We start from the raw sequence: 8,176 nt of genomic DNA on the forward strand, positions 1-8,176 counted from the left end.
AAAAAGCATCAGAGATGAGCCAGGGAGGAGGAGGAGAGAGGCTTCACTTCTTGAAAGCCTGAACAGGATCCAGCTGAAACCAGCCACCACACCCAGATGAGGTGCTCTGCAGTTTTCAGAGTGCATCACATCCATTATCTTCATGACCCACAGACAAGCCCAAGAAGCAGCCTAATGTGAGGTCGCCAATCCCTGTGCATGCTGCCCCTCAAATGCCTCTTGTGTCTATTATTTCTCTTCCATCGCACTGCCACTGCCCTTTCCATCTCTCTCGAGGACGTTGCACTAGCTTCTCACCTGTCTCCCCACTCCCAGCCTATGTCCATCCTCTCATCCTCTCTTGCTGCCTGAGTGATCTTTCTGCACTGCAGATTTGTTCATCCTACAGTTGACTTCACAGCCTCCAATGGCCCCATCAAGTACAGACTAAAGTCTCACCTCCTGTGCATTCAAGGATTGCTACCTCTTCTACAAGTTCCTTTCCACTAGTTTCCACCATATTCACCCTCCTACAACCTTTCAGCCAGTCGAGGCAATAATATACCTTCTGAATACACTTTCAGGGACTATATTTCTGCTCATGCCATGAACTCAGCCTGGACCCCTGGCTTCTCCTATTTTGTTGACACACTCTTCTGCTTCCTTTAAGACCCAGCTCAGGGACCTATTTCATGGGTCCTTGCCTAACTGGCCACCAGTGTTCTCATGGTGTTAGTACTGAACACTATTGCAGTCCTTACCACATGATGACCTCCTTGGTCCTTCACGCACCTGTCTCCTCTCCCACATTGGGAGTTAGTCAAGTCCAGGGATCATGCTTCCTTATCACCATATCCCCACCACCCAGAATTGTTCTGACATCTAGTAGGTGCTCAATTGACACTGGTGAAATTCGGCTTACACATTAAGACACTGGAGCTTAGAGAAGTCAAGGAGATGGGTTGAATGCAACTCATCTGATAAGAAGTCCAGTTGGGGTCCCTCTCCTGTTACTACCCCTCCCAGACTCTCTGCTTATTCTGGAGTCTCAGTACCATATACAACCCATGAACCGCCTCCCTGTTTCCAGCACTACATACATTTTTTTCTGCCAAACCCTTCCTTTCTTCCCCATATCTTTCCACCAGTTGCCCAACAGCCTTGGACGAGCAGGGCTGCTGGAAATCCTAGGTCTGAAGGAATAAGGTTCAGAAACCACCGGAGACCCTTCAACCTTGGAAAAGCCCATGACTCTTCCTTCCCATGAGACCTATCATTCTAAAAAATGAGGTTCTCAGGGTTGCAAAGAATAGCCACTTAATCAAGCATGCTCACGTTTTGGAGTTTTACAGCAAAGATCTAGGGAGCCATGGTGAAGTCTAAAATCTTCACTCCCTCAATCAGCGACTGGGTGCCAACTCCCCAGCTCCATCCAATCGTGTCCACCTGGAACCTCAGAATGGGATACTACAAGGAATAAAGATCTTTGCAGATATAATTAGTGTAAGGATCTTGAAGTGAGCTAATCCTGGATTCAGATGGCCCCTAAATCCAAAGGCAAATGTCCTTACAAGGGACAGAAAGGAGAAGGCACACAGAGACACAGAAGAGAAGGCCGTGTGAAGATCCCTGTGAAGACAGAGGCAGGGGTTAGAGTTATGTGTCCATAAGGTGAGGAACACCAAGGATTGCTAGCAACCAATCCTAGCAAGTTTTGCTAGGAGAAAGGGATGGAATGGGACCTCTCTCAGTGTTTTCAGAAGAATCCAACCCTGTTGACACCCCAATTTCAGACTTCCGGCCTCTAGAACTATGAGAAAATAATTTCTGTTGTTTTAAGCCACCCAATTTGTTGTCGCTTGCAATACTAGGAAATGAATATAATCAGACAGTGTAAGAACACAGAGGAGGCCCCTGCAGGGCCACAGGGAACAGATCACCATCATGCGTGGTCCGCCCACCCTGCATTTCACCCTGGCCCCTCCTGGTTCCTCTTGGTCTCTGCACTGTCCTCTAACTGCCTCCAGCCCATACATTCCCATCTCCTCCATGTGTCTCCATATCAGGCTATTAAATGGCTTCTGCTTACTTGTGGCTCTGCAGCCTGAACTGTCCTGTGTCCACCTTCTCTGTGATCTTTCCATTTCCCTTACATATGCCAACCAGCCAGCTCCCCTCACCCCCTCTGCATTTAAGCTGTCCTAGAGAGATGATCTAATGGTTTAATTAACCACCACTATCCCCGACGGGCAAAGCTTTTACTCCAGGCCACCTCACAGGCACCAGATATTGGCTCTGCTCATCGTGGTCAAGATCACCCTGGTCTGGTCAGTGGTGGCCATAAAGGCAGTCCATGGATTCCAGCATGGGGAGGGAGGCTCTGAGAGGGCAGGACAGCTGACCAGAGACCATCCCACATTGGTGGCAACTTCACTGTTGAGGCTAAATTTCTTGAAGAATTCAGTAATATGCAGTGAGAAGGAGAAAGGGAAGAAGCACTTTCCTCAAATATAAGAAGGAAAGTGTCATCCGTTGAAGCTTTTGAAAAGTCAAAATTGCAATCCACTTGCCTCCCTCGCTGCAGGAAGGCTGCCTTTGACGAGCTGCTCAGAAGTGCCCATTGCTCTGGGTCAGCATGACAGCCATTAGTGACAGAAGGGGTGGGTGGAGAGAGGCTGGGCAGAGAAGCAAGCTGCCAGGGCCCTGGCCAACCAAGGGTCAGCCTGCGCACCATGGGCATTTGCAGAAGGCCTGGGAGAATGGCTCTGGTGTATTGGGCTGCTTTTACTATAATCCCACTCTCTGAATCCTGCCCATGTGTGGCACTATGCTAGACACTGTCCAGACATCCTCTCATGTGTTCTCCTCCAGGACTCAGGAGCTGGATGTCCATGTTGGACTTGTTGTACATATCAGGGACCACAGATATAAATGCCCAAGGTTGCAAGACAAGTAAGTGATGGAGTCAGGATTTGAGCTCAGGTCAGAGGAGGCTAGAGACATGATAGCAGAATGTGCTATGTGATCCTGGAGTGACTGTTGGGATGCAGGGAAGACAATTATAAAGGATGTAATAGGACAATGGGTGGCATTTGAATATGGAATCTAGATCAGAATATAGTTTAGTATCGTTAAACTTCCTGATTTTGATTACTATGCTATGGAAATGTAGATATTCTTATTCTTAAGAAATATATGCTGGAATGTCGAAGGAACAATGTTTCTAACATACTCTCAAAGAGCTCAGGAAAAAAGAGAGAGAGAGAAGTATGAAGAGAAAGTGAAAAAATTTAGCAATTAGAGAATCTGGTGAAGGGTTTGCAGGGGATCCTTGAATATTTTTGTCACTCTGTACATTTGAAACTACATCAAAATTAAAATTATAAAAACGAATGGCCACCAAATCCTGGTTCTTTCAATTTTCTTAGAGCAACTTTATTGAGGTATACTTTCCATACATAAACTGCGTATATTTAAAGTGTATGCTTTGGTAAGTTTTGACATTTGTATACATCCATGCAGGCATCACCACTGTGAAGAAAGTGAACATATCATCACACCTAAAACATACTATCACCCTTCCCACCACACCCTAGCCCCAAGCAACTGCTTTCTGCTACTGTAGACTAGTTCACATTTCCTAGAATTTTATATAAATGGTATCATATGGTATGTTCTCTTTTTTGCCTGGTTTCTTTCAAAAAGTGAAATATACAAAGGTATAATTATTTTGAGATTCATCCATGTTATAGCAGGTATAGATACTGCATTCTTTTTATGGCTGACTAGTATTCCATTGAATGGATATACCACTGTTTGTTATCCATTCCCCTGCTGATGGACACTTGGGTCATTTTCAGTTTTCGGTGATTATAAATAAAGCTGCTATGAAGATTTGTGTACAAGTCATTCATTGTATGACATATGCTTTCATTTCAACAGGATGGCTAGATCATATGGCAAGTGTGAGTTAACTATTTTCCAAAGTAGCTGTACCACTAGCAGTGCGTGAGGATTCCAGTTTCCCCACATTCTTGCATTGATTTTCCCTGACTTGGCATTGACAATATTTTTGATTGGGGCCATTTGCATTTTCTTAATGATTAGTGGTGTTGATATTATACCATTTCATCCTCTCTCCAACTTCTCAGGGGGCCCTTGGGGAGAAGAGGCACATGCAGTAGCCTGGGAAGTTCAGTGATTTCCACTCTGCAGCCCGAAGTGGAGAATCAAGTCCGCAGCAGAGAGTATGGCAATGAATGGGCCCAGGTTGAAGACTGGAGCCCCAAAGTGAGAGCCCAGGGTACTTACAGAACAAGGTATTGGCCCAGTAGCTCTGATTGACAGACACTTCCTGTTGGATGGGACATCTATCAGGTCAGCAGTCAAGCCTGGGGCTTCTCCACAGGTGACCAGTTAACAGGATACATCAGGTCCTAATTCTAGGACTTCATTCACCTACTCAACAGCTTGAGTGTCTTCCAAGCGCCTAGTTCTGTGATCAGTATGTCTTTGATGGGCTTTGGTTGGTTCTTAAGTTGTAGGCAACTTTCAGAGTAAAGTCGAAACTCCTAAGGATGATGTTCAAGGCCTTTCTTGATCAAATCTTCACATTTAGGTGTTCCTGCTATATCTTTTCACCCAGCCTGTGCTCCAGAGCTAACAAAAGCCCCAGTGTCCCAGACTTGCCAGTAACTTCCTGCCTTAATCTTTTGTCACACTTTTTCTTTTTTCTGCAGATAGAGACCTTCTCAGCCAGCCAAGGCACTAAGCTTCCCTCATAGCCTTCCTCAGCCTCGCAGGAAGAATTAATTGGGGGCAACACTGTCTCAACTTGTATCCCGTATGCCGTTTCCGAAGGCTGTGGTGGGCTGTGAGCTGCTGAAGGACAGGATGCTATTGCACATGCCGTCTTAGCACATGGGAGGCTCCCAGTCACTTAGTCACCGTAGGCTGAGTTGAGCTGATGTCTGCACTACACCCTCCCTTTCTGCATTTGGAGGCTAGGAGGACTCACCCCCCACCACAACTACATGTGGTTCACAAATCACTCCAAATGCTGGAGGTGGCACCTGCTATGTTCCAGAAAGTTAAGTACCTCTGCCACCTTGCCCACCATTACCTGGAACAGCCATTATCGTTGTGCGAACACATGGCCCAGGAGTTTAAACGCTATAACCAATTAGTTTCTCGGGGTGCATCATCTTAAACACGCCAAACTCAACAAGATGCGAGCTGGTTCTAAGAAGCCTTCTTTTCTTCCTTCCTTCCTCTTTTTTTTTTTTACTTGTTCCAGCAGCACTTACCCATCTGTACTTCCACTACAGAGCTATTCCCACTAGAAATGCCGTGAAACCTTTCAAATAAAATATTTAACGTGTGGATCTGGTAATTTTATGTTGTGAGTTACGAAACCTTTATTTAGGTCCCACCTTTTATTAAACCTCAGGGTTCTCTTTTGGTCTCTAATGACATTACGTCGCATCAGAATTAGACGGTTTTTACAGGGGACTGTATTATTTGTTGTGACGCGGTAATGCTAATGTTTAAATTTTGAGTCCTTTTACTGCTGATTAAACCTCTAAAGACTACAGCAGAATTTCCGCTTCACTGCTAGAAGAAAAGAAAACAGTGCGGTTTGTATTGAGGAGATCACTTGAAGAATGTGCAGGAAGGTTGCTGCATTTATGAATAAAGCGAGGCATTATCATTTTTAATAGGAATTAAACAGCTAGAGGGAGAAGTCGGGCAATGCTGTGATCAGTGCAAAGGAAAACAATCTAACAATTTTAATTAACTGTATTTTAATAGCTTTAGTTATAATTGAATAATTTAAATACCAAGGGAAACAGTTAAATCTCCTAAAAGCCTTTTTTTATTTACATTTTAAATACAGTTCACGGTGAAGAGATGACAGTATGTGTGCTGGGGGAAAATCGCCTGGATGACTCCAGCAGCTGGGCAAGCCTGGAAGAGACAGGACGGAACACGAGTGATCCCGGGCCAGGGGCTGGAATGTCCCACTGCCTCTGGCTGACATAGCCTCCCAAAAGGACCAGGAGGCAGAAGTGGGCAGCGAGGGGTTCCCTGCCTGCCCAGGGCCTGCTGCACATTTGGTGTAACAGCCCCCCATGTTAGCAGGGTCTGGAGTAAGTCTTGATATTCATTCAATGTTCAAGCAGTATTTATTGCTAGTCTACAATAACAACCACCACAGCAGTAATAAAATAGTAGAAATAACAGCTGACACTTACAGAGGGCTTCCTGAATGTTCATGGCTAGAGATAATGGTGAGAGAGAGATGGTCCCCACTTTCCTGCAGTTTTTTACCTGGAGGGAGAGACAGACAATAAACAAGTAAACAAAGTAAGTATAAATTATGATAAGAAGCCTACAGGAAGCAAACAGGATTCTAAAATAGAGGATAATGGTGTGGTAGGGATAATTTCAGATAAGATGGGCAGTGATGGTCCTTCTCTAGAATTCACATTTATGTCAAAACATTGAAAAGTGTGAGATGAGGGCTGGCATTTAAGTGTGAGAGAGCTAGAGCTTTCCTGCCAGCTAGAGCAGCATGTGCAAAAGCCCTGGGGTGGGAAAAGACTTGGTAGCATATCGGAGGCACTGAGAGGAGCTAGCAGGGACTAGACCACAGGGAGGAGGGGAGAGTGATGTAAGGTGGGGCACAGAGGGTCATGGGCAGCCATTGGAAGATTTTAAGCTGTGGAATGATGCAGTTTGATTAGTGCTTTTAAAAGATCTTACTGCTGTTTTCCTAAGCCTTGTGCTGGGGTGTGAAATCTTCCCTCCCTTACCCCTGTGGGCCTTCCCAACTCCTGTGTCAGAATTCCTAATATCCCAGTTCCCATGCACATCCCACCTGGCCTTCGTTCTTCATCCCTTGTTGACTGGGGCCCAATATGGAAGTGAACAGATTCCTCTCAACTGCTGCCAACTCTCAAATCATAGAGCTGTTGCCTCCCAAACTTTATACATCACCACTAGCTGAGACTCCTGCCATTGCATGACCACCCCTTGGCTGGGGCCAATGAAGCCCATGTCGCTGTGTATTGCCCAATAGCTATGCTCTGGGAGACCAGCCCACCACCCATTCAGCGCCCTTTCTTCCTCTTCACCAGCCTGTGGAGAAGGTCCCTCATGCCTTGCAGCCAAGCTCTTCTGAGGCATGAGAGTCTCTGTCAGTGCTAACAAGGAATCTTGGGAGGTAAAGATGTCCAAAGACGGGACACTGGGAGATGGCAAGATGCGCTCTGTGAGGATCCTCTGGGGTCACAGCAGACACTACTAATGAAGTGTTTTGGATTGCCATCTTTTTCCATTAAAGCTGGGCACTCCTGCAGCTCCAGGTCACCCTACCATGCCCAGTGTCCTCTCCTGCTGGGGGAAGGCTGGGCTGTTTCACTAATGGGGCCACCAGCCAGCTCAGAGAACAACAGGGGAAAGCCGCTGGCTGAGCAATCTGTTTCTTTTTCCTAAGAACCTCACTGGCTTCTCAGAGGGCTCCATGAAGGAGGGACCAGCTCAAACTCCAAGTTAAAGCACCGGGCTGTGCTGATAGGTCTGGATCCTGAATTTACTCACGAAATAATGTAGAGAATATTCATCTCAGAGGGGTGAGCAGGCTCTGTGGGGTGATGAAAGACCTGTGAACATAGAGTCAAGCAGAAATGATCACAACAGTGAGAACAAAAACACACACGTGCTGTTGTTAACTATACTTTGAATGCTAATTCAATCCTAGAAGTAAGGTGCCCCTTCAGGTGAGTTCTATCATCCATCTCTGCTTCACAAAGAGGAAAAGAAGGAGTAGCACAAGGTAGGGCAGTCTGCTGAAGTCACCGGCTAGTGTATGATGAACAGAGGACCTACCAGTCTGTGCCTTATTCTTACCCATGATACCGCCCACTCACTCCAATCTCAGCCCTGGCCTGACACTCGCTGGCCGCTATCCTCAAGCAGTGCCACTGAGTTGTGTCACCCATGCTGTGCCTTCACTTGTTTGCCCTACAGTTATTCAGTGCTTCCTCTGAGCCTCTCATTCATCTCATCTACAGATAAAAAAACCCAATGCTCTGAGACACGAGACCCTACATAAATGCACACAACTATTCATGTCCTGGAAACTTGAGCTAGTGGTCCCACAAAGCCCAACTTTCTCACAACTTAATGACGCTCT

The 8,176-nt window shown here is 46.0% G+C and overlaps 1 long non-coding RNA gene across 1 annotated transcript in view; it reads left to right on the forward strand.

Annotated features, from left to right (window-relative positions):
- The window catches only part of LOC112482665, an 8,496-nt gene extending 2,264 nt beyond the window's left edge, over positions 1 to 6,232 (forward strand). The window contains exons 2-3 of the long non-coding RNA XR_003047377.1: positions 4,131 to 4,356; positions 5,876 to 6,232. This is a non-coding gene — a long non-coding RNA (uncharacterized LOC112482665). The remainder of the gene's footprint in view (positions 1 to 4,130; positions 4,357 to 5,875) is intronic.
- The last annotated feature ends 1,944 nt before the right edge of the window (positions 6,233 to 8,176 follow it).

The sequence above is a fragment of the Pteropus alecto genome, unplaced genomic scaffold (genome assembly GCF_000325575.1).
Source record: "Pteropus alecto unplaced genomic scaffold, ASM32557v1 scaffold155, whole genome shotgun sequence".
Lineage (NCBI taxonomy): Eukaryota > Metazoa > Chordata > Mammalia > Chiroptera > Pteropodidae > Pteropus > Pteropus alecto.